This window comes from Haliotis rufescens, unplaced genomic scaffold (assembly GCF_023055435.1).
Source record: "Haliotis rufescens isolate VD_foot unplaced genomic scaffold, xgHalRufe1.0.p SCAF_2, whole genome shotgun sequence".
NCBI classification, from domain to species: Eukaryota; Metazoa; Mollusca; class Gastropoda; order Lepetellida; family Haliotidae; genus Haliotis; species Haliotis rufescens.
The window spans coordinates 1,651,826-1,679,584 of NW_025963890.1; the positions used below are offsets into that span (position 1 = coordinate 1,651,826).

General features: G+C 38.4%; 2 protein-coding genes across 2 annotated transcripts in view; one reads left to right on the forward strand and one right to left on the reverse strand.

The window, feature by feature from the left end:
- Positions 1 to 23,694, reverse strand: part of LOC124115610 (E3 ubiquitin-protein ligase TRIM39-like) — a 50,554-nt gene extending 26,860 nt beyond the window's left edge. The window contains exon 1 of the mRNA XM_048399479.1: positions 23,594 to 23,694. The gene's annotated coding sequence lies outside the window, so the exon portion shown is untranslated. The remainder of the gene's footprint in view (positions 1 to 23,593) is intronic.
- The window catches only part of LOC124115604, a 70,619-nt gene that overhangs the window by 18,378 nt on the left and 24,482 nt on the right, over positions 1 to 27,759 (forward strand). The window lies entirely within an intron of this gene.

Sequence of the window (27,759 nt, forward strand, 5' to 3'; positions counted from 1 at the left end):
TGACAGTAACAGTGCTGCCTTCTCTGTGTGTGTGACAGTAACAGTGTTGCCTTCTGTGTGTGTAGACAATAACACAGTAACAGTGCTGCCTTCTCTCTGTGTGTGACAGTAACAGTGTTGCCTTCTGTGTGTGTAGACAATAACACAGTAACAGTGCTGCCTTCTCTGTGTGTGTAGACAGTAACAGTGATGCCTTCTGTGTGTGTAGACAATAACACAGTAACAGTGCTGCCTTCTCTCTGTGTGTGACAGTAACAGTGTTGCCTTCTGTGTGTGTAGACAATAACACAGTAACAGTGCTGCCTTCTCTGTGTGTGTGACAGTAACAGTGCTGCCTTCTCTGTGTGTGTGACAGTAACAGTGTTGCCTTCTCTGTGTGTGTGACAGTAACAGTGATGCCTTCTCTGTCTGTGTGTAGACAATAACACAGTAACAGTGCTGCCTTCTCTGTGTGTGACAGTAACAGTGATGCCTTCTCTGTGTGTGTGACAGTAACAGTGCTGCCTTCTCTCTGCGTGTGCGACAGTAACAGTGTTGCCTTCTCTGTGTGTGTGACAGTAACAGTGTTGCCTTCTCTCTGTGTGTGTAGACAGTAACAGTGCTGCCTTCTCTGTGTGTGTGACAGTAACAGTGCTGCCTTCTCTGTGTGTGTGACAGTAACAGTGCTGCCTTCTCTCTGTGTGTGTCAGTAACAGTGTTGCCTTCTGTGTGTGTAGACAATAACACAGTAACAGTGCTGCCTTCTCTCTGTGTGTGACAGTAACAGTGCTACCTTCTCTGTGTGTGACAGTAACAGTGTTGCCTTCTCTGTGTGTGTGACAGTAAGTGTTGCCTTCTCTGTGTGTGACAGTAACAGTGCTGCCTTCTCTGTGTGTGTGACAGTAACAATTCTGCCTTCTCTCTGCGTGTGCGACAGTAACAGTGTTGCCTTCTCTATGTGTGTGACAGTAACAGTGCTGCCTTCTCTCTGTGTGTGTAGACAGTAACAGTGCTGCCTTCTCTCTGTGTGTGTGACAGTAACAGTGCTGCCTTCTCTCTGTGTGTGTGACAGTAACAGTGATGCCTTCTGTGTGTGTAGACAATAACACAGTAACAGTGCTGCCTTCTCTGTGTGTGTGACAGTAACAGTGCTACCTTCTCTGTGTGTGTGACAGTAACAGTGCTGCCTTCTCTCTGTGTGTGTGACAGTAACAGTGTTGCCTTCTGTGTGTGTAGACAATAACACAGTAACAGTGCTGCCTTCTCTGTGTGTGTGACAGTAACAGTGCTGCCTTCTCTGTGTGTGTGACAGTAACAGTGTTGCCTTCTGTGTGTGTAGACAATAACACAGTAACAGTGCTGCCTTCTCTCTGTGTGTGTAGACAGTAACAGTGATGCCTTCTGTGTGTGTAGACAATAACACAGTAACAGTGCTGCCTTCTCTGTGTGTGTAGACAGTAACAGTGATGCCTTCTGTGTGTGTAGACAATAACACAGTAACAGTGCTGCCTTCTCTCTGTGTGTGACAGTAACAGTGTTGCCTTCTGTGTGTGTAGACAATAACACAGTAACAGTGCTGCCTTCTCTGTGTGTGTGACAGTAACAGTGCTGCCTTCTGTGTGTGTGTGACAGTAACAGTGTTGCCTTCTGTGTGTGTAGACAATAACACAGTAACAGTGCTGCCTTCTCTCTCTGTGTGTAGACAGTAACAGTGATGCCTTCTGTGTGTGTAGACAATAACACAGTAACAGTGCTGCCTTCTCTGTGTGTGTAGACAGTAACAGTGATGCCTTCTGTGTGTGTAGACAATAACACAGTAACAGTGCTGCCTTCTCTGTGTGTGTGACAGTAACAGTGCTACCTTCTCTATGTGTGTTACAGTAACAGTGCTGCCTTCTCTCTGTGTGTGTGACAGTAACAGTGTTTCCTTCTGTGTGTGTAGACAATAACACAGTAACAGTGCTGCCTTCTCTGTGTGTGTGACAGTAACAGTGCTACCTTCTCTGTGTGTGTGACAGTAACAGTGTTGCCTTCTGTGTGTGTAGACAATAACACAGTAACAGTGCTGCCTTCTCTGTTTGTGTGACAGTAACAGTGCTGCCTTCTCTGTGTGTGTAGACAGTAACAGTAACAGTGTTGCCTTCTCTGTGTGTGTAGACAGTAACACAGTAACAGTGCTGCCTTCTCTGTGTGTGTGACAGTAACAGTGTTGCCTTCTCTGTGTGTAGGCTGTGGCTGTTCACTGTAACATGGGCAAGGGGCGCACAGGGACACTGTTAGCTTGCTTCCTTGTGGCCCGCCACAACATCACCACCACACATGCCTTGAGACAACTTAGAACTCTCCGCCCTGGATCTGTACAGACTCTCCAACAACAACACTGTGTTCAGGCATTTGAAGACTATTACAAGACTACTGGAATCTGTGATAATCTCAGAGATTGGACTTAAGGATTTTTTTAAAAATTAATAGAAATAATAAATGGATTTTATATGTTGTATAATTCTGTGTGTGTCTAATCAACCAATAGAAGTGAAATCCAGTCCATGTTTATAATACAAAGTCTTCCTGTTTAGTGTGAAGACTGGAAGTGAGTTTATGTTGTAATGAAAGAAGCTCATTGTAATATATTCTGTCATAAATCTGATGTTCTCATTCCATGCTTTTAAAAATACTCAAACCTGGTGAGAGGTTTCAGATTATATCTCGAGATTTGTGATCAATAAATCATATGTTATATCCCTCAAATATCAAAATCAAATTCTATGACAATCTTACAAGTAAAAATGCTGAACAAATAATGACTTACTCCTTATGTTTTCAAAAAAGTAGATATATCTCCTTGTCGTGATTGAATCAGGAGTGACTATAGGATCATGGAATTGTGGGTAGCCCACTCTCCTACCCAGAGTTCCTTGCATGCAACAGCCCAGCAAGTAGTGATAATTCATCACATCTTACACAAACCATTCAACAAATTACATTTGTTTTTCATCTTTTTCATTTTTTAAAAGTCTACATATGTAGATAAACATGTCATAAAACGGTCAACCTCATTAACATCAGATCTAAGTTCTCGCTGCCGCTAACCAAAGATGTGAGGACATCTCATTACGGGTCACGTCAGAATGACCTTTCGTGTACTTTGACCGACCACTGCAATGACTAACAAGAGTCGACATCAGCCAGTTAGAGTTAGCTTTATGGCACTCGTTTCAACCTGGTGACTTCCATTTCAGACTACTCTGGAAAAAATGTTTACACAGTTCTTGATTTTGAAAACTGAACAAATGAACATTCCGGAATATCTAATATAGGGTTGAGATTGTATAGCAGTGCTTCCCACTTACTGTGCAACGCCTCCTCCGTTCAAATGTTTAACCCACAGAAGTGAGGGACAGATAATAATGTTGACGGAATCAGTCATACGGGCCGTAACTGTCGTTCAGAATACCCTGTGTTTACGATTTCGAGGTTGCATGATTAGAAAACACATTCCAACTGTCACTTTCATGATCTGGTAAGCAACGCTTTGATTGGTCAGATGAAAGGTCGTTCTGACCTGACCCGTAATGGGATGTCCTCAGATCTTTGTTTAGCGATAGCGAGAACTAAGATCTGATTTTAATGAGATTGTGAAATGGTAAACTTTCATTGAGAAAATATCCTAAAACATAAAAAACTATTTTCATTGGCACATTTATCCTTTGTTGACAAGGTAGTTGGCCAAGAAGTGTAACTTAAGCTTCAGGTATACTGATCATCTAGGTAACTTATTGGAAAAATTATGCTTAGATGCTCCTAGATCCATATGTGGCACTGTCCGGGGTACGAGTCATCAGAATATTTACAATGAAACAAATTGTAAGTCATTAAAAGACAGAATATACAAATTAAAACTAGTAATGTTTTACAAAATGAATAACCATTTCTTTGTAGGCTTATTCCTAATACAGTTTCGGAAAACACAAATTATGACTTAGGGGAGAAAACTAATCTTCAAACAGTGAAGTGTAAAACAAAGGCTTATGCAGATCTATTTATACTAGCTACAACACAGGCAGAGACCGTTACACAATTTAAGAATTTGCTGCACATGAGGGGAGATAATGGTATACACTGGGATTTAAATTATGGAAGCAATGTCAAATTATTCACAGTCGCCTCAGGCTTGGCTGCAGCGATCTTAACACAGATCAGTATGATAGATATATCTTGGATACAAAAACTTGTTCCTGTGGATATCATACCGAAGATGCTTTACGCTTTTTTTTTTGTGTGCACCTTTACTGTGTTCTTCGAAAAGAAAACTTCATCTTAAAAACTAGCAGATTTTCAGAATTTTCAGAATTTACAAATGAATTTTTTTAATATTAACTGCAAATAGATTTAATTTATATAGACATCTAGCTTGGCTTGTACAATTCATTTGTTACATCTAACCTTTATTTATGTATTCATTGTAATATGTCCTATGTGTAATGGAGCGGTATTACGTAAGCGCTTCGCTTGTTTACCAATCCATTTTCACACTTTTGTGAAAATAAATATGTCTAAACCATGATCTGGGTCATTCAATAACCTTCATCTAGCCAATTCCCTTCCACAAAAACTCTCCACAAAACTGTATCACAAGACTGGTTGTTTTATCTGGGGATGGTGGCAGGAGTTGTAGTGGATGTACTGGTCTGTGTGTGTACTCTTGCAGTACACTGCATTTACAAGCCAATGGCAGAGGCACAAGCAGTATAAGTCCCAACCCCCAAGGATGAATATACCAGATCCCTTGCAACTGTGGCCACCAGTACATTGGAGAAACCCTTAGACCCCTCAACAACACCAGATTCAAAGAACATCACACCTCTGTCAACAAACTAGACGTGAAATCTGCTTTCTCCAAACACATCCTCAAGAACCAAGACCATAACATCATGTGGGAAGCCACCAAAGTCCTGTTAACAACAACAGCTGGCGACAAAGGAAACTACAAGAAGCCATTGACATCAGGAGACACCAGCCAACCATCAACCGTGACCAGGGAACCAATCTGCCCAGTGCTGGGGACTTATTGCTTTGATCTTTGTCGGGGCTAATCATCTAGCTGGCTTCCATTGCTATTTCCATTCTTTAGCCTATCAGTGCCATAATTATACCCCTAGCCTCCCATTTGCCACTTGTCCATTGCCAATTACCAATCAGTGATAATTAAGTCCTGGCTCCCCTTGTTAAGTTTCAACCTTTGTGATCTTATTACTTTTGTTGTTCTTACAGGTACATATATATGTTCTTTGCTTCATAGCATCCATTCACCTGACGAAGGAGTAAGTATATACTGTACTCCGAAACATGTGTTCCTCATAATAAAGAAGTTGACATCCATTATTTATCTACCTTATGTGTATCTTTTCTAAATGCTTTTCACAGACTTAAATTCTATACTTTGAAATTCACTATAACCTGATTACACTAATATTAGATTTCAAGGTGGACACAATTTTATTGATAACAACTTCTTTAGTTCTGTAAAAAGCGACGTTTCGGTATAGATCCTTATACCTTGTCAAGCAGGACTGAATGAGGGACATTGTACAGAATATATATGGTAGGTGGAGGATTAACGGTAGAGGATTAACAGTAACAATGATTACATGCATGAGTGGGATAACATAGGTAGGTGTTGACAACAAAGGGATAATACTGGCACAATACGATGGACAGAGAACACATAGGTGGAAGCCAATATGGGACATGAAGCCAATTATACAGGATAAGTGATTATTGCTTGATGAGTTCATAGTAGGCGGATGGGATGACATAGGCTTGATCTCTGTTGATTTATGGCTTGTGGCGGCGAATGCTTCTGTTAGTATTCGTTTAGTGAAATCATGGAGATTGTTGGAGAGGATTTGGACGTTGTCCCAGTTGATATTGTGATTTGCACAGTTGCTGATATGGTCCGAGATGGCTGATTTAGTGTCGGCTATTTCATTCAACTTCTAAGTAATGCCTATCAAACAATTAATGTTAGATTTACCATTATTAAAGTTGAATTTACTGGTTATATTTATTTATACACAGACAGTTAGAGCTGGGACAGGTAACTCGGGTACCCACAGGAGTACCCGGACCCGTGGTTAGTCACGTGATATATTGTTTAAGGACAAAAACTCACTATAGCTCCGTGGTTACGCTATATGTCACTAATGTTTGCGATACACACATTCCTTTAGACTTGCATATGTTTGAGTTAAAGACAACGCTTCAGTCAACTTCTGTGTATGAATGGTCCTTGTTGTACCGCTACTCCGGATGCACCGCGGGGTAAACCATGGCTCCCAAAAATGCATGAAGAATTTTCCCCTAAAAGCGCGTTAAAGCGCGTTAAAGCAAATAAAGTTACAAATAAACTGATGAAATTTAATTCCAAGTCGATGTACACTTGTGTGTATTTGTAAAACAATTACGTTCATTGTATCCGGCTGAATGTGATCGAAACCATTCTGCCTTTTGTTCTGGTTGTGAAAAAACATATCGTGAACAGATCTGGCATTAAACTCACATAAAATCAAATCACAGCAACAACAAACATAAGCCGCATTGTTTCATTTAATACTCATCTCAGCTTGTTGTGATTGGTAAGACAACATGTGAGATGTCTTCGAAAGAAAATGAGGCCGAGTAGTATAGGTAATAGGGGTTCTGGCTCACTTCCACTGGAGCTGGATTTATATACCTATACCATCACTACAGGGGGGATTTTTTATGCCAAAATGATTATGCGATTTAACGATAGTCATGAGATTAAGTTAAATTGGCTCTAGCTCACCACCACCTGGAGTCAATCAATGCTTCTATTAGTATAAAAATGATGATGTGATTCAACGAAAGTCGTTTTAAAAGAAATATCAATATTAATTAATAATGAATAAAATTTACTATAGCCCACGAGGATATTGGAAAGGTGTAGGAGCAATAAAAAAATTAGCCACCGCGGCTAAGGTATCTAAAGATGTGGCCAAGGATTGGTTAAAGAAACAAGCGATGTGGCAGATATATTTACCGGCACCGCGTTATATACCGAGGAAGAAGTTTGATATTTTTACAACGAATGAAGTTCATCAGGCTGACCTCTTGTTTCTTCCCCACGATAAGGTAAAACGCAAAACGTATAAATACGCTAACAGTAGTGGATGTGGCTAGTCGATACAAAGAGGCTGAGCCATTAACATCGAAAGAATCAACAGAGGTAGCTAATGCACTGAGTCGCATATATAAACGCGGACCGCTAAAATGGCCTAAGCTATTTCAAGTAGATCCCGGTCGCGAGTTTATGGGATCGGTAACTAAACTGTTAACAAAGAACGATGTCAAAATCGTCCGTGGTGAAAGAGAGGCCCACCGCAGTCAAGCTATCGTCGAAAGATTTAACAGGACATTAGCGGAACGTTTGTTTGGCTATCAGTATGGGATCAAAATGAAATCCAAGCGATTGAGATCAACCGAATGGGTGACACGATTATCAGCCGTTGTATCAGCGCTGAATAATGAAGTAACGAGATTAATAGGGAAGAAACCATCAGATGCGATTAAAATGAAATCCGTGACTTCCGAATCTTCAGCACCGAGGAGAGGCAAAGAACGAAAACTTCCGGATAGAGTAATGGTAAGATATTTATACCAGGCCGGTGAACTCGAAGGAGGCCTACGTCGCGCAACCGATCCCATATGGTCCCTTAAGACGTATAACATTAGTCGATTGGTTACGAAAGAAGGAGAGCCTATTCTTTATTATCTTCAAGATGGACCGGGTAGGGCATTTGTACGAGAAGAGTTGTTCATAGTTCCCGACGGTACGGTATTACCACCATAACCATAAGCATAGGTATTTACACCATCATTATCAATCCATCTATTTGTATCTAAGGGGGATAATGATGTCTTGTTCATTCTTAATCCATATATCCTATGATTGTAACTTCTTAAAGAGTTCATCTCGTGTTTGAACGTTCTACCGTTAAATAATGATTCTTTATACTGTTCGTGTTTGATATGCTTTTTTACAACATACTTCTTAACGCCCTTAGCTTTTCTTATCTCTCCATTATCGGACTTCTTTATAGAATACATCTTAGGTCTTAATCCCACATACTACGCTATAGGGGTCCCAGCACATTCATCCTTCATCTTACCTAACACCTTTTTATTTACAACGCTGTGCAGTGGATTATCTTTAGGATAATCGCTCGTGTCGTACATATCTATTTTTTCTGCCATATCTTTATACACATCCTCGGTTTGTATTTCCATCAACAAAGAATCTGTGTCGGTATATAACACCTCGCATCTATCGCCGTATTGCTTCTTAAGTTCGTTGTAATAAAAGTCATACATCAAGTGTTTTGACAAGTCGAGAATACTCATACCGACGTACACCGGTCTGTTGAATTTTATATTACTCTTCTGCATATGCAACGCGGCTAAGTCGTTATCGAATATCTTGCTTCTGTTAAAAGCCGGACTGGCTATAAGTTTCCTGAGTCTTTCTTCCTCATTAGATCTGACTAATTTAACATCAACACGCTTCCTTAGATTCTCCATAGTTTTACCAAATACCGAGTTATTCATGAGCTTATATAGATTCTTTTCGAAATCGCTGGTAGCTATCTTTCTTAAATCTGTGTTCAACCTTATATAGGGCTCCATCCAAGGGCTTTGATCAAACTTTAGAACTCTGTGTATTTTCTTAAGTTTCATACCTAACGATAGATACAACTGGAGATTTCTGTAGTGAACTATATATTTTGTTTTATCCATCAAATTTGGTACAAGTTTTTCTACGTTAGCTAACCTACTATTTCCCATCAAGGAGCGTTGATATTCCGACATCCAATCTTTATTAACCATTAATCTTTCGGGAGCTAGCGGATAACTGTTATGATCTTTATGTAACGAACTTGGATATTCCAAGTCAACTTCTAGTATGTACCCTTTATTCGCATCATTATTATGGATATTATGGATATCATTCACTTCGATATCATTGACCCATTCAAAACCACCCGTGGGTAAAGGTTGACTCATAGCCCATCCATACAAATTGTTAGCGTCGAGATATAATATGTGCGTGTCGGGTTTACTGGGATCGTATCCTTCCACTAATTTATTATTAGCCTTAGAATACCTTTTAGCTGCCATCGATATACCACCTCTTAATCCTTTCTCAATAAACAAGTGCATATCGTAATCTGTTAGTAATTTTAGTTCTACGCCGGTCTTCTTCAACAATGCATCCCACGATAGTCCGGGAATGGAATAGTACCATGCCGGGTCCAAGCCATATTGTTTGAAACACGTCTTTCTAAATATCTCGAATATATCGGCGAGTAACAGTACATCGTTTTTTAAGTACAGATCGTGATAATCGCCTAAATTCTTACAACCTAATTTATCCCAGACCGTCAGAGCGTGTTCATAAACGGCACCTGTTATTCTAGATTCTGTTAAGTTACTATAGAATGATTCGAGGGGTGGTAATTCAGTTTCTTCGAATCTAGACCAATCATCCATATATTCGTAAGGATATACACCTTTTCTCAGCAACAAATGACGAGTTATCTTATCGGTATATTGATTTGTTATCGCAAAGTCATCGGGATTGTTCGCATTAGCTAAATTGTCCAGGGAAGATAACAGAAACTGTACGGAGTCTATGAATCTTAGCCCATTACTTTGCTTTGTTCTAGATTTCCCATCCTTGTCCCTATAATGTATAGGTTTAGTCAACGAGAACGATATGTATTTTTCCATATTGTTAGGAATGCACGTTAAACCACCGTCGGTCTTCGAGATAGCTTGCATAATGAGATGTGAATCGTATCCCCTAAGGTTATGAAACACAACGGGGATGGGTATTGTTTGAGAGTTCATTTTTAGTTTCAAGTTACACTCGTTATGAGCGGCTCCCCGATAATTACCCGTGACGTGGCAATGATCTCTTACGGAATCCCCATCCAGGGGTTTATTACAAACGTGACAACTCGTTGACTTCTTATGAGCACTCCAATCATCCCTCGTCATACGCATGGGTATCTTACACGATAATTTTTCCCTGATTATTCTCTCTTCATTTTGTAGATATTCTAGGAACTTTCCCGCTGCATCGGGACCTCTGTAAATCACGGGCGGGTTTGTTTTCCCATCATACCTTACTTACAACTATATATCCAAACCCACAAGGAATATGTTCTTGAGTTTTGTACGTAAAACTATTATCAGTATTGCTATGGTTGGTATTTTCTATAGGTTTGATAAGCGCTTCGAAGTCGGCATAAATTACGTACGGTACTGACATTTGATTACAATAATGTTCAAATTTTAATATATTTTTTCCTTCTTTAGGCATATCGATCCTGATAGCGGTCTGTCCAACACCTCTACAGTCTTCTTTATGCGCTTATAATAGATCTTGTCTGCTGTACCCATGCAGGCATCTTTCACAGAAATATTTCTTTCCCTTATATTTAGTTTGATCGTATAATAGCTTGTTTAAACTCTTTATCCACGTATAATGATATTTACCATCTTTTTCGATCAGAAATGAATTGATTCTGGGGATATTTTCCGGAGCGGAGCTTATCCTGTGTACAACAATTCCTTTAGAATGTCCGAAAACATTTATAGCTAAATTATTTTGCTTTTCCACCTTATCAATTTGTGATATTGGTGTAGGTTGATCTATACCATCGAAGTTGAGTCCATCGTTTTGGGGATAGCTAGAAAGTCTATCCGGATTTTTGTCTACGGGGAACAATGCAGATCTTATCATCATTCTTAAACAGTCATCGGATTTATTTTTTACGTTAATTATGGCTTTTTTCTTCTTATAATACGGAGGTAAATCTATATAAGATCCACCTTTGAAAGGCATATAATTCGCTATATCTAAATATAAACTATCGATTTTATCAACACCCCAACCCGAACCTCTATTAGTCCAGCGTTCTAAAGTTTCCTGTATCCTCTGAATTGATGTATCTAATGATGAGTTTATAGTATCGGATTCGGTTATAACTTCTTGATTGCTACGGAAATATGGTTCGGTATATTCGGTGCTATCGTCTGTGTTACTTTTACTCAATGTCATTTTAATCGTCAGCTGGTATTTTATACTATGTAAATCATCTAATTCCTCGTTAATTTTACTCGATATGATGGGCTTAATATCGTTAACATCCATGTTGGAATTAATATCCATCTTCCAACCTCTTAGATATTTACCAACGCCGGCGGATGTGGGTACAAATATTAATTCTTGATGTTGATTATCATTATCATTAGGTTGAATATCATTATCAATAGGTTGATTATTATCTAGTAAAGCGATCAATTCAGCTCTTCTCATTCGAGAATAACCTCTCAGCCCACTGTTTCTCGCTCGAACTTTGAGTTCTCTAACAGTCTGGGGTCTGTTGTATTCCAAACCGAGTAAATCCATCAATTCAGCTTTTCTCATACGAGAATATCCACGCAGTCCACTTTGCTTTGCCATAGCTTTTAATTCTCTGACAAAAACCATTGTGGCTGAATGGTATATGCAAAATGAGACAAATGTCTAATTGGTTGTTTTCATATATCTAAATACATATTCTCCCCAACCTATTCCTCTCATTGATGTAATCTCTCTTCCTAGCATTAATAATCTGGTTCCTGACCCTATCAGCACCGTGTTCCTTACATAAACAATAACGACCTTTGACCCCTATCCCGCATACAGAACACGTATAGTTAATGTTTCCGCGCCTGATGTAATAATTGTGTATGCCGCAGTAAAAAAAAATCAACACAGCGTCGGTTACAAAGGGTAGTCTTTCCCATGAGTGTAAACTTGCAGTTATTCATGGTATATACATCTATCATATCATTTGTCTAAATGCAAATCACAGCTACACTGTGAGATATTGATTATGCTATTTATAGATCGCTCTAAACTAGGTCATGGTTTATGCATAGCCACAGCTGTCACTCTGACTTATGCATGGTATAGCTGAAAATCAATAGAGAAGTCAATCCAATAATAATAAATGCGACCTCTCGGTTCTTTTGTTCCTCTGACGGTGTATAAAACTGACTCATTGTTGGTCTTGGTATTGGGTCTAGTTTTTTCCCATAAACGAGGAAGTATTCGTGCATGGCAGATTCAACATCCTTAAACGTTTGAATTGAATGTCCTTCCTTAAGCAGTTTTTCATTAATAAAGTCTAATCTTAATGTCCTATTTCTGGCCCATTGTGACTGGGCTGCTTGGAGTTGTTCTAAAGCTTTATTATGTCTTTTCTGCTCCGAACCTCTCATACTAGAAAATAAAAAATTACTCCCCGAAAAAGCTAGAGCATTAACAATAGCTCCACCGACCATCATCGCAATTGATGCCATATGTATAATAATATAAAATATTCAAATGTTTAATTACTTCATTATGTCTTCCGGGATAAGTCCTTGTTTGATGAGCATATCCTTCGTTGCCATAGCTAATCCAATATCCAGAACCATCATTGGTATGTCATATCCATTAAAATCTAGCTTGGGAGGTGTGGCTTTAGTAATCATTTTAGCCATACGGGCATAGCCAATGGCCAAGCCGGTGACCACCGCTGAATGATACGTCGCGTTTACCAACATTTTACCGTCTGTAGCTGGAGTAGTCATGCTTCTTATAGCATTATATGAGGACTAACCTCTAATTGAACTTGTTGTTGCGGCGGGGGTGACGTTTTCTCTTCTCCGGTCTTATAAAAGAACCATACAACCGCTATACCAGCAACTCCTACTAGTGCCCATGTTTTAATCGGATTAATATTTGAATTATTTATTAATTTTGCTTTCCTCGCCAGCCCACCCTTTCTTCCTGCGGCTATTTTTAAAGGATTCTTTGTCACTCTGGGTTGTTTTTTTGTTTTCTCATTCACATGTGGTGCATTCACATTCACTGGTGGTGGTTCCTCATTCACTTGTTGTTGTGTGTTCTCAATCTGTTGTTCCTCGTTCACAATCTGTGGTGTCACCTGTTGTGATTGTGTTTCCGCAATCTGTTGTGTCTCCATTTATATTATTAAGTGGGCACGTATGTTTAAATTGACAATACCTAGCCGTTATTAAAGCTGTGGTGAACGGAGCTAAGAACATTCCGAATCTATGATAAAACTCACAGCTCACTGCGCTTATAGCGTGTTCGATGAATGGGTCTTTCTCGAGAGATTCGCATAAATACAGGCGATGTTCTGCCGGGATGGGGAGAAACGTACTAGCTACGGCTGTGTATAGTTGTAATATAGAAGACCCTATCGTTTTAGTCATGGTAGCTCCCAGTCTAGACTCGTAACGAGCGTACAGTTTTTTAATCTCTTCGTCGGTCATGTTATCAATTTTTTCGATGGTATAATTTTCTCCCAAATATTGGGAACATTTTCCACCGGCTACCAAAGCGGCGAGTCTTTCTCTATGTTTATCTGTAACTACTTCAGCATGTTGATGTGTTTTTTGATCTGCATCAGATTCTTTGAGCATTTGTTCGATGAGTTCGTCGCATTCCATAATGTAATACCTAAGGAGATATTTAAGTCTAACATAATATAATATGACATATCCAATACAACCCGTAATAATGAACTGTTGTGAAAGAATGAGGATTTCGAACCACATTTTATGTAATATTAACCGCTAATGTTCAATTTGCTATAATTTGCTACATTTTGCTATAATTTGCTACATTTTTGCTATAATTTTGCTACAATTTGCTACATTTTGCTAAGCAATTGCATAAGCAGCTGGTTGATCGGTTTTTAATACGAGTTTACAGTGCTTCGTTGCCGCTAACACTTTTCTGACTTTATCTCGTTCCCCCTTGGTATAAATGACATCATTTTCGCGTAAACATTCCTCGAATGAATCTCGATCTTTGCAATGAAAAAGCGCTACCCATTTGGTCTGCTCTCTGAGATCTTTCAGGACAGAGTTGTATTTTTGAGTAAGTACCCAAACGCTATGTAGAGTATGCCGACCGGAGAATGCTAAATACGAAAGCATATCTTTCTTTTTTGTGAGTTCTTTACTCGCGCTGCAATCGTCTATTACGAAAAGGGTCGATTCTCCTTTGTATCTTTCGTGACATACATCTTGTAAACGATCGCCCGGATCGACTCTGTGTACCCCGTCGTCATTCATTACCCAATCTCTCGATAAGTAGGTTTTATTAACGCTTATAGTCGGGCACAGAATAATGATATGATCGAAAACGTCCCGATAATGACTTTCTAAAATATCTAGAATAAAGGCTGTTTTTCCGCAGCCCGTTTGCCCGCATATGATAGCGCAGTGCGGATCTTTAGGTAAAAGATTATCAATAGATTGCTTGCACGAATCTCCCATTCTGTATATTAAGTTGCGCATCCATAATCACGTACAAATATATGTTTAATTTACCAGCCGCTTCCTGAAGCTTCGTTATCTGTATGGTAGCACCCTCGCTAGCATTTTCTATTCTCCTCCCACTGCCGTGTAATTGATCATCGTCCGTTGTTCGCATGTCGAGCCATAGCGCGTACTTCGTGGTGAGGTATTCACCCATCGATACACTCCCGAGAGACAGATCTTTCACGACCGCGTTAACTTCCGGAGAACGTTTTATAGAAGGAAGTTTTTTAATCTCATCCCACTGGTGATACGCTAGCATTCCTTGGCTATATAGTTGATTAGGAACGCCCTCGATAGTCAATTCTACTTTTGTAATCTTGGGATTGTAGAACTTCTCGGTATTTCTTTTAAACGCATCGGAGGGGTCCTCGAACAACATTAAAATACCCTTTAACGACCTCGTGGGAACGTTTAGATTGATATTCCACATCGTATCTTTTTTGTCCCTCGTGATCTTTCGGTGTCGCAGCACGCGATCGTACAAAATGGCTAAACTTCCCGAATACTGGTTACGAATTTGTCTGGCTAATTCGGGATCCGTTATCATATCGTACTCCAGAGAGATATTATCAATGGAATAGCTAGCATCATCATTAGCAGATCTGATTACTCTACCGTAGTCATTAAAAGTGAGTTCGTATTCTAACCTATCGCCTAGGGATGCTTGATAAAAGGGCATGTGGGAATCTAGTAATTCAAAGTCTAAGGGAACATAGAATCTGTTACCTAATGCGTTGGCAACAGCCTTATCTTTTACGAAGTTATCATCACCATTTTCAGCACCCACGCGCAGTCTCAATGTGTTCTTATTACAAATACCTTGGTACTGTAAGTTTTCCCGCTCTTTATCCGTTCTCCAGAGATCCATGTAGCAATAGTATACATCGCTATCGTCGATACTCAAAACCTCATTACCGCTAATTTTAATGGCGATTTTCTTAACGATAGCACGACCTATGTTCTGAACGGGCTCCCTGTTAACGTCTGTAGAAGTCAAACCAATCGTAAATGCTAGTCGGACAGTTCCCGGAACTAACACATCGTGTGCGCCGAGATTAGGAAAGCGAACCAGAAGCGTTTGATTCTGATCTATGGTACTAGGGTTATTAGTTATAGTTACAGACTGACAAATTGCTTTGACCCCTAATGGATCTCGAAGTCTACGTTGTGGGTTTAACTTGCGTCCGTATTGTGAAGACATTGTTTATATTGAAATTATGTACCCTATGTTTAATATAAAAATGACTGATTTTGATATTAATGACTTTGATCTAAGTACCTTTGATGATCCGAATCGAACTGAAGAGGGTACTGATGAAACCAGGTTTAGTAGTCTTAACGATGAACTTTTACAATCGTCCGTCAATGATTATTACGATGCCTTAAAAGAAGATACCCCAATAGGCCGTGACTATTCAAAGTTTACGATAGATAGTAAAGGAATATTGCGACTGCGTGACTCTCCGGATATTGATCTTATGCATTCTCGTACTCGTAAGCCCCTAGCCTTGTCTACGATAGCTGCTAAACACGGCATCGGCACTGTTCGTGATAAATTAGGTTTTGTGGACTACCGACGACTTTCCGCGAAGACTACTAAGGTTCTTCGAACCGTGCGTGATGAACTCGTTAATACAGATGATTTGGAAGCAGCCTCGATGGTGGCCTCGGACGGACTCGGAGAAATCTTAGATACCTATTACGATAATTCCACGTTACAGGTATCGGAGTTTAGTATTAGGGAATTACGAGGTCTTGACAAGGCAATGCGAACAATGCGGGGAGAACTCATCAATAATATAGCCAAGATATCCGAAATCAACAAGCATATAGCTAAAGAGAAAACAAAACTCGAACAGGCGGGCGTTGAGTTCAGTAGACGCTGCGTAGCGGAAAGATTGCGTAACTTAGAAGACGAAAGATCGGCCCGCCTCGAAGCAGCTTCCAGTAATAGAAAGGCACTTCGTTCGCAAATCAGTCGTATTCGAGAAACTATCGATCAAGTCCTCAACGATGACACTACACTGGCCGATAAAATTAAAACATTGTTCAGAGAACAGGGAATAACAATTGCCAGTATTTTAACCGCGTTGGGATTTATTATATCGACTTTGACTCTCTCGTTAACAGGTGGTAGTACAGGTGGAGGCGGATCACCGCCCAGCGATAAAAATGGTATAAAAGAGTGGATAAAAAAGCATTTAAAAGCATTAGGTTCAGCACTGGGAAAGCTCACTGAGAAAGCCGCGGCCGCACTTCCCGGTATAATAGGGAGTGTTGTTTCCTGGCTATTGAATTTATTAGCTAAGACCACCACTTGGCTTAGTCAAAACTTGTGGGGGTTGATCATAGCAATTGCAGGGCTGTTGTACGTATTCGCTAAGAACTATTTATCCACCAAATCATGAGTAAACCAACCGAGACTCCACCCACTACAAGCGCTGTTTTTTCATCGATATGTTGTTGATTTTTAGCCTCAATATGTGGTGGTACTTGTGCGTCAGTAGATGGTTGTGAAACATGTGGTGTTTGCGGCTTGACTATTCCCTTTTCGCCCGTGATCGTTTGCGTTATTAATTCAACGTTAATATCTGAATTTATACCTGGTTTTTGTTGATCGGTAGCGATAACAATTTTATTATTATAGCCTATCACTTGACCGATCTTAAGTTCCATATTACTCGGAGACATGTATAGTCCCGGCGCATAAACGAAGTCCACTTTGGATTGAGCGTACTGTAATGCATCTTGAAAACGCTTTATAGACGATGGTATGTCAACTGGTGAATTAATGGCGTCCTGCACGTTTGTGACAAACTGTTTTTGTGCATCGAGCGCTGTCCCAGAACCGATAATGGATGTTCGTGTTTGCGATTGTGCTCCGAGAATTGCCCATACATAAGTTCTTATCGATTCATTAAATCTTACAAATCCTGGGTTAGTAAAATTATTTTCCGTTTTATCATTAAGAAATTCATTCCAAGCGTTTGCGGTATCGTTCATTTGTATAAATTTTGTAACAATATAAGCCAAACCACCCTTTAAACTCATAAGAGAACCTCTCCAATCGTTACTCGAAAGTTCCCAGCCATGATTAAGATTATGCAATCTTACAAAAAGATTGTCTATCTGTAAGAATTTAAATGGATCGAATGGTTGATGAGTTTTTTTAACTAAATCATCGCTGACTTCTTTAACAGTTCTTTGTCCGCTGTACGGAACACCTAGACCATGGTTTGCTCCTTTAATGCGCCAATCTTTACTCATAGAAACATTAAATTCATTACAAATACGCTCATACGCGGACCTATCAAATTATTATTTGTGGAATTCCACGCTCGATCCTGCGGTAATGGAGCACTAATTTCTTTAAGTATACGTCTAATCTGATAATACACGTGAAATAATAAAACAGACTTATTTAGCATAAATCCTGGGGCATTAACAGATACGCCACATCCCGTTGTGGCACACCATATGGCAAAGTTTAACTGATTCTGCCAAAATTGCATCGGATTGTGAAACCAATCGTGCACCATTTTATCGCTAGTTGCCGTGACCCTGTAATTTTCAAAGATATCTGGGAATTTAACGAAAAATTCAGCACCAGAGGCAGTTACTATGATCGATTGATTAGTAATGTATCTCGATTTCATATTTAAGTTATGATATAGTATCATTGTATATTTAATATGTATGTTACACTACCTGGAATAACAAATGGTCAGTCTATTGAACTGCTTCATACTATCGATAACTCGGATGGACAACTCGAAGTAGCTCTATGCGACGTAACGTATTACCCACTGTGGACCAATATAAGTGCTGCGAAAGATAATAATAAGATACATATAATAGGTGAAAACAATGGTATTGACAGAGCCATTACTACTATACCTGATGGGTATTACAGCGTATGCTCACTCAATGATGAAATTTTTAAGCCTAATGGAATGAGTCTCACACAAAATGAGTCGAATGGGACAGTGAAAATCGACTCTGGAGAAAACACTGTAATTCTTATCCCATACTTAGAAGTTACACTTGGATTTCATCATAGAATAGGAATTATAAATTCTAACAAACCACGACAGGGAATTAAATTACCCGATTTAGTTCCCTATAAAGAGTTGTTCATCCATCTTGATCAAATAAGCACGACGGATAATATTCAACTAGAAAGTCCTTCAACTCTGCTCAGAAGTGTTCCAGTGAAAAATGAAAAATACAATAGCGGTAGAACGGAATCATTCTCGACATTACAATATAAAAAATTGAAGCGTGGTATTATTTCAGACCTCAAAATTTCTGTATTAGATGTAAAACACCAACCAGTACATATAGGATACTTAAGTGTAACACTCCATATTATATAATGGTTGATTCCATATTTAAGTTATGATATAGTATCATTGTATATTTGATATGTATGTTACACTCCCGGGAATAACAAATGGTCAGTCTATTCAACTGCTTCGTACTATCGATAACTCGGATGGACAACTCGAAGTCGCTCTATGCGATGTAACATATTACCCACTGTGGACCAATATAAGTGCTGTGAGAGGTAATAATAAGATATGGATATTAGATGAACAAAATATTATTGAAAAATTCATTATTATACCTGATGGGTATTACAGCATATGCTCACTCAATGATGAAATTTTTAAGTCTAATGGAATTAGTCTAACACAAAAGAGTCCAATGGAATGTTGAAATTCGACACTGGAGAAAAAGGTGTACGGATTGTAGGGAACTTATCAGCTACACTTGGATTTACACGCGGAATTTTATCAATATTCAAGGCAGCATTTGATGGAGAGACATTGTCCGATTTAGTTCCCTATAAAGAGTTGTGTATCCATCTTGATCAAATCAGTACGACAAATAATATTCAACTAGAAAGTCCTTCAACTTTGCTCAGAAGTGTTCCAGTGAAAAATGAAAAATATAATAGCGGTAGAACGGAATCTTTCTCGTCACTACAATATAAAAAATTAAAGCGTGGAATTATTTCAGACCTCAAAATTTCTGTATTAGATGTAAAACACCAACCAGTACATATAGGATACTTAAGTGTAACACTCCATATTAAAAATAATGGTTGATGCATCAGGCCCTGGAACAGTAAGACAATGTAATACAATTGCGCTTTCCGATCTCGGAGACACGGAAGGATTCGGTAAACCCGGCACCGATGGTAAGTTATACGCTTTACACTTACACGATAATGTATACAATCGGAAAGAAGTCATATTCACGGGTAATCTAGGAGATTTAAGCGATGTCGATGTTAGTAGACTCCTTAAAAACACTTCGTACAATATTACTCGCAACGACGATAATAAATGGACTATGGTTGAAGCAAACATCGAGTGGCTACTGAATATCGTCATTACCCCACCTTATGTGATGATGGGTAAGGGACATAATTTAACTAAGATAATAAATAGTGGCATCGTACTCGCGGCTTATATCCCGTCAAAACGAAAAAGTGTGTTAGTTACCCCCCTGCCAGAAAACCCAGGTCATATGATATACAGTCGTCCGGCCTTAAAAAATGTTACTTTAAATTTGGTTACTGAATTCGAAGATATTAAAGATAACTTGAATGCAATACCTAATCTTTCTACGCTTATTATTGAAGTCTTGTTCGGAGATGCACCGGAAGATGCCTTCGATATATTACCAGGTCTATCGATTAAATGGCAAAAGAAACACCAACGTCAACGTTGCAGTATTATTCATATCGGAGCATCGCCCGTTGCAACCCTCGAGGGGGTCTAAATTATTAAAAGTGACAGTATTTCTCTTTCTAAGATATTCTTGCCGTATAATATACATTTGATAAGATTGATGTATAGTCTCAAAACATTTAAGCAAGACCAATTAAAGACTATTATATGATCGTAATATACACTATGAGTTTATATCCGACGCTCGGTGAAGCATTTGAAAAGATGGATACCGTTGATGGATTTCGATTACATCAAATAAGCGACATAAAACATCGAATAGGGAAGGATAGGGAGTTGAGACTTGGATTGTATAAAAAGTATCGCAGAGCCGTGAATGCTCTGGACGGAGTTGACACCGTGCTTTTAGTATCTGGGATGGGACTCGGTGTAGCGGGTATCGGTTTACTATCAACTATTATCGCTGCGCCTATCGTGCTCGGCATGGAAATAACTGCTGGAGTCTCGGGACTGGCAGGAATAGCGATAAAATTCATTTCTCGTAGGTTACAAAAGAAAGCATTAAAACACGATAGTATTCGGATACTCGCCGAACCAAAGTTGAACAGCATTGAGGATCATATTTCGACAGCAATGGCCGATTGTAAGATATCCAAGGATGAGTTTCGTTTAGTGCTGTCGGAGCTCACCAAATACAATGAAATGAAGCAGGAGATTCGATCAAAATCTCGTAAGACCAGTGGTATTATCGAAGACGAGAAAAAAAAGTTCATAGAACAGGGGAGGCAACAAGCGCGTCAATTATTCCGTGCCAAAACCAAAGAACTGGTTGGAGATTAAAAATAGATTGTTTACTATCGTGTGATTACATTTAGACAAATGCTAACATAAATATATAATAATGGAGAAAGCTATTCAATGGAAAGAATTACCACAAGGTTTTTATTATATCAGTGATGTCAAACCAACCAAATACGGTTATCAATTGTTTCTTATCAATTTACAAAAAGAGTGTAGTTATATAGTCTGGTCTCCTAGTAAAATGAACGAAGAACTTAATAAAAATGTTGAATATCGCTTTATTGATAAAAATAATAAAGAATATTTTTATTACCATTTAGACTCATCTAAAGCAATGATTGGCCCCAGGTATTGGTGAGCTAGGACCAATTTAGCTGAATCTCATGACTATCGTTGAATCGCATCATCATTTTGACATAGAAAATTCCCTCTGTAGTAGCAGTAAAGGTATATAAATACGGCTCCAGTGGAAGTGAGCCAGAACCCCTATTACCTATACTACTGGCCGAGCTTTTATACCGGCACTTAGAAAAAAGTGACAAATACGAACAGCTACACGTGATGCAAGTCCGCTGCATACTGTCACAACTGAGAAACGAGGAACGTGACAGTCAGAAACAATCGAAAATTAGTGACTTTTTAGTAAATAGAAATGTGTTCATACATTACGTCATGTACACGCACCAGTTGCATGGTATCAAGAATTTTGAGTGCAATTTTCCCTTTGCATAATTATCATTATCATTATCATCACAGAACTAAATATATCTCTTATCCACTCAAATCTACGTTTGTGTTTCATTTTTATAAATCGCTCAAGTGACCGTGTAGTTACGCACGTCATGTCAAGGTACATTGTACATAAAGTGCATATAGAGAGCCGGCCGTGTCCGGGTTTTTCATAACTTTGACACGTCATTATTTAATAACCAATCACAGCCTTGGTTGCACATTAGTTTCGTTACAAGGCTGGTTTGGCTGTGTAATGTACTGTCATCGATCGATAATGTGAGTAGGTCGGCGATCGGACCTATTTTCTCCCGAAAAACTATTTAGATTTCATGTATAACATCCAGTCGTAAAATAATACAGACTACTTTGATTAATTTACACAAAGTATTTTTATTTTTTTACGCATGCAGTTTGAATCATCATCCACGATCAGTGTTACATAGATCTACATGTCCCATGCCACTGTGAAATAATTGCGCCACTGTTCCATTCACTACCATCTAGGGCTTCAACGCGTACTCGAGTACTCGGGGCCGGGTCGGTTTTACTGGGACTCGAGTCCGTCATTATTTAATAACCAATCACAGCCTTGGTTGCACATTAGTTTCGTTACAAGGCTGGTTTGGCTGTGTAATGTACTGTCATCGATCGATAATGTGAGTAGGTCGGCGATCGGACCTATTTTCTCCCGAAAAACTATTTAGATTTCATGTATAACATCCAGTCGTAAAATAATACAGACTACTTTGATTAATTTACACAAAGTATTTTTATTTTTTTACGCATGCAGTTTGAATCATCATCCACGATCAGTGTTACATAGATCTACATGTCCCATGCCACTGTGAAATAATTGCGCCACTGTTCCATTCACTACCATCTAGGGCTTCAACGCGTACTCGAGTACTCGGGGCCGGGTCGGTTTTACTGGGACTCGAGTCCGTTATCAAGGACTCGAGTGCTCAATAAGGGGAGATCACTCTGTTTCAATGTTCAATTGTTCATCAATATATTGATTAAAGCTTCAAAAAATATTGTTTGAATAATGTATTCTTTGTAGAAAGTAGATGTACATTAGAACAATTGAGAATGTCACATAAAATAGACGTAATTATTGTTTTTCCTTCCCGACTTTAAGAAATTGAATGTATCAAGGCGATTATTGCTTCTTTGCTCCGACATCAAATGCCAAGTGTATTCCCTTACACAGATTAACAACTGATTAGCTGATATATATGTGTTATTTCAGTGCTTACACATCAAGCGACAGGTCGACAGTTTGGTACAGTTTGAAAACGTGACCAACTTATAGTACTACATTTCAATATTTAGCGGCCTTAGTCTTGCAGCCCAGCAGCTGTGTATACGTGTATATCGTGATGCACATATCGATTTTCTTCGTGCGAATTATTGTTTGTGCTTGTTGGCAGCTGTCGAATGAAACGCTGATCGTCAGAAAAAAAACAACTTGGTTTGTGTTCAATATGTATTGTAGTTTTTGTAGACGTGGCGTTAAGTTTTTGAAGGTCGTGATTAAGATTAGTGCAGTTACAAGCAAACATTAACACTGAACACTTCCATGCACTTTGACAGATAAACAAGTTCCGTGGACGCTCTCTATTTACATTTCAGTGTAGTTCAGTTATACCTATAACATGTTTTAATACTTTTAGATGGCAATTTTGATCTAATGAACCAATATTCTTAAAGGACGTCCTATTTTCGGGAACTCGAGTACGAGTCGAGTTTCACCCCTCGGGTACTCGAGTCCAAAAAATACCCAGGTAGGGTTGGGTAATTTGGGGTCGGATACCCGGGTAGTAGATTTGGACTTGTCCCAGCCCTACAAACAGTGCAACTATAACATGTAAAGGTGTACACACTTATAAACCAATGTAAAGGATTAAACTAACCTGTAAGGTATTTACAATTGTTGACTCCAATATAGAACAGTCCTGCTGGTGCAGAGGCTGAATGTGAAGTGCCAGATGTGATGTAAGAAAGAGGACAAGAGTTTGAATGATCCAATTGGCGTTATTTAAATCAGGCCATGTAATAATGTGGTAGCCCTACCTATCTACCCTTAATTATTCTAGAATGAAACTTGCTATAGAACTAATAATAGACCCAACTCATAAACCATCTGTGTCCTTATAAGTATAGTCTATTTCCAAATGGCAAAACCTGTTGATAGAAACATATATTCAGTATTGTTTTGTTTGATAGGCATTACTTAGAAGTTGAGCGATGACAAAGTAGAGATAATTTATGGCTAACAACTTGTTTATTTACTGTAAAGGCAACGTTTCGGTATAGATCTTTATACCATTGTCAAGCAAGGATCTATACTGAAACAAGTTGTTAGCCATAAATTATCTCTATTTTGTCATACATTAAGTAGTTGAATAGGAAATGGTATACCTGCAATTCTTAAAGCAATTGTTAGTATATAAATATCAATGCAACTCTTACTGTAAATCAACTAATACTGTATGTCTTCAAATTAATGCATCTCCAAATTAATACAACTGCTGGCCCCTAACCACCAATGCAACTCAAAATCAATGCCATCCCATCCCCAGTGGAATGATACATATCCTTACCTTAATCCAATCAAACGCCACATAGTGCCACTTATTAGCACTGAGTAAAGCACTTCCGTAATAACAATAAACAGTGATTTCCTAACAACAACACACAGTTTATATGTTTATTCTGTTGATTGGCATGAAGGAAGTGCCTTTTGACACAGTAAATTATGAGATAACAAAATTCATATGATAGCAAGTCAGTCTCTACCAGTTTATAACAAAGTTAACCTGATGTTGAAATAATCGAAACGATTTATGAAACTTTGTGTATGGAAACAGACCAAATCATGTTTTGGGGATCCTATATTTGGTTATATAGGGTAATTTATCTGGGTGCATTGGTGCAGTCTTAATTAACATGGTAGTGGCTGTGCAGTCCATCTTCTTCAATATTCGGAAACATTCAGTATGACAGTGAAACACGTCCCTAAAAGATTGATCCTGGACCATCTGAAGCTGGTCTAGTCACGCAGGTGCACATGTACCGAGGCCTCAGAGATACTGGAGGGTTTGCTGTGGTATAGGGTACATACTACAGAAATAAACCTGACACACCCTGTATGACACCAACCTGAATCAGCTTCAGTAATTTTGTTTACTATCATTATAAGAACATATTCATATCAGTTAATATGTATTGGATGATTGGTTCAATGAAATCAAAATGGCACTTTACTGTTCTCACATGCTTAATTTGTGTTTTCATCTTTTGAATTCAGTAATTTAAGATAGCTTACACAAGACTTGTCAGCTTTTCAACCACAGGCTCAATGTTTGATAGGCATTAGAAGTTGATGGATGACAAAGTAGACACAATTTATGGCTAACAACTTCTTTATTTACTGTAAAGTCGACATTTTGCCCAGTGATCTCTCATCTGACACACATTACGAAGCCTTATAACGAGAAGGCCCTGACCCAGAAATAACTTCACCAGATGACGTCAACACGAAATGCACGTGCACTTCTCAAGCAGAGCAACCCACTTCTGTGTTTCGTTGGAATGTGAACTGTTTATACTCTAAGATAAACAATAATGACGTCCTTGACTTTGTGTGTGAGCAGAATATCATCTGTTTAACCGAAACGTGGGCAAAATGTTTAGATGACTTCAAGTATGTTTTTCCTAATTTCATTTCATTTCAGTCCGTTCGACCTAAAGAGAAGAAGGCAGGTCGATACAGTGGAGGTGTCGCGGTATATATTAGTGATAAACTTTCATCGTATTTTCAAGGATACATGACGAATCGGTTGACTGTGTTTTTGTTGTATCTAATGATGTACTCATTACTGGTAGAAGGCTAATAGTGGGATGTGTGTACTTGAAACCTGAAACATTGGGCTATAATGAGGGTATTGAAGTTTTAGAAAATTTTCTTGCAGTGCTCATGGACGAAATCCCGGAAAGTGACTACATCTTGTGTGGTGATTTTAATAGTAGAACTGGAACCGAATTAGAATATATTGATTTTGATGCAGTTGATCATCTACCAATGGATGATATTTTGTACGATCAGTATGACAGCCCTGCAGGGCGAAAGAACAAGGACCAAGTCGTTAACAATTATGGGAAATATTTCTTAGACGTTTGTAAGACGTTTGGTTTATATTTACTAAATGGCAGGTTTTCTGATGAAGGGGATTATACCTATGTTGGAGCAACAGGTGTTAGCTCACCAGATTATATTTGTGTGTCAGCATCCTTTTACAAGTATGTATAGGACTTTAAAGTTATAAGTCGCACTGAATCAGACCATCTTCCCATATTTGCTTCTTTTTCATCATTGTTTAATGTAGCAGACACTCTAGATCAGGATTACAGCCTAGGTGAGGACAGGTGTAGATATATATGGAACGCGAATAAGAGTGAAGCCTATATGAATAATTTTGAAAGTGAATTAGTGCAAGAAATGTTAAATGAATTTATAACCTGTGTGGAAATTGATGTTGATAAAGCCGCAGAGAAATTACAGCACATAATACAATATTGTGGAAGGAATATGAAAGTAAAGAGGTCCAAATATATAGGCTTTAAGAAACAACCAGAATGGTTTGATGAAGAGTGTGAACACTTGAATACATTCAGAAAGGTGTCTTCTTCGGAAAACTATAACTTATACAAGAACATTAGAAACAAATTTAAATCTTTATGTAAACAAAAACAGACTCATTTTAAGCAGAGCATTACAAAGGCATTAGTTAATGCTGCGAATGATAGCAACTGTACAACATTTTGGAGACTTGTTAAACGTTATATTACCGCACGCTCGCAGGACTCTAGCATCGCACCCGCAACTTGGGTAGATTATTTTAGTCAGTGAGTTTCTTCAACATCATAATGATAGCTTATGCCCAGACTGTCAAAAACAAGATGATATTTTATCGTGTGATTTTATCGGACAAGATGTTGTAAACGCTCTTCACCATTTAAAGTGTGGAAAATCACCTGGTGATGATGGACTCCCACCAGAATTTTACAAATCAGTTGAAAATGTATTAACTCCATATCTTGTCATTTTGTTTAATGCAGTGTTGACCAGTGGACATTACCCAAAATTATGGTCAACGGGAATAATAATGCCACTGCATAAAAAAGGTAGTAAAAGTGATCCTAATAACTTTCGTGGTATATCACTTCTCAATATAATGGGTAAAATGTTTTCTTATGTTCTGAATAAAAGACTACAATGTTTCTTAGACTACCAAGGCATAATTGGTGAATATCAAGGGGGGTTTAAGAAAGATCATTCAACTATTGATAACATTTTCATTTTCACTCGCAAAAAAAGGAAAAGTATATTGCGCTTTTATTGATTTTCGAAAAGCATTTGATATGGTTGATAGGAGTAAGTTAATGTATATTTTATTGGAAAATGGTATTCATGGCAATTTTTTATGTATTATCCAGAGTATGTATAATCATGTTAAAGCAACTGTAACATACGATTATGGCAAGAAAATTACTGAGTATTTTGATAGTTCATGTGGGGTAAGACAAGGTTGTACTCTTAGTCCAGTACTGTTTTCTTTGTTTATCAACGAATTAGTTATATGTTTGGAAAGTAAATTCCAGGATGGTGTTTTTATCTCAGAGGAAATGTTAAATATAATTGCCCTGTTGTTTGCCGACGATTTAATACTTGTTGCAGACAGTGTATTAAAATTACAAAAGCGTCTTGATGAATTATATTTATACTCTGATAAATGGGGTATGGATATTAATACTGAAAAGAGTAAAATTATTGTGTTTAAAATGGGAGGACCCTTGTCAAAAAATGAGAAATGGTATTATAACGGTGAACGTATGAATACGGTTAACGCCTATAAATATTTGGCACTTGTTTTCACTCCCAAATTAATTTGGACTAAGGCCTGTAAAACTCTATGTGAGCAAGCAAGCAAAGCACTTTGGTCAGTTAAATCGTTAATAAGACGTTATGACATTTCGGTTACGGAAGCATTCTTTATATTTGATAAAAAATTTTGTT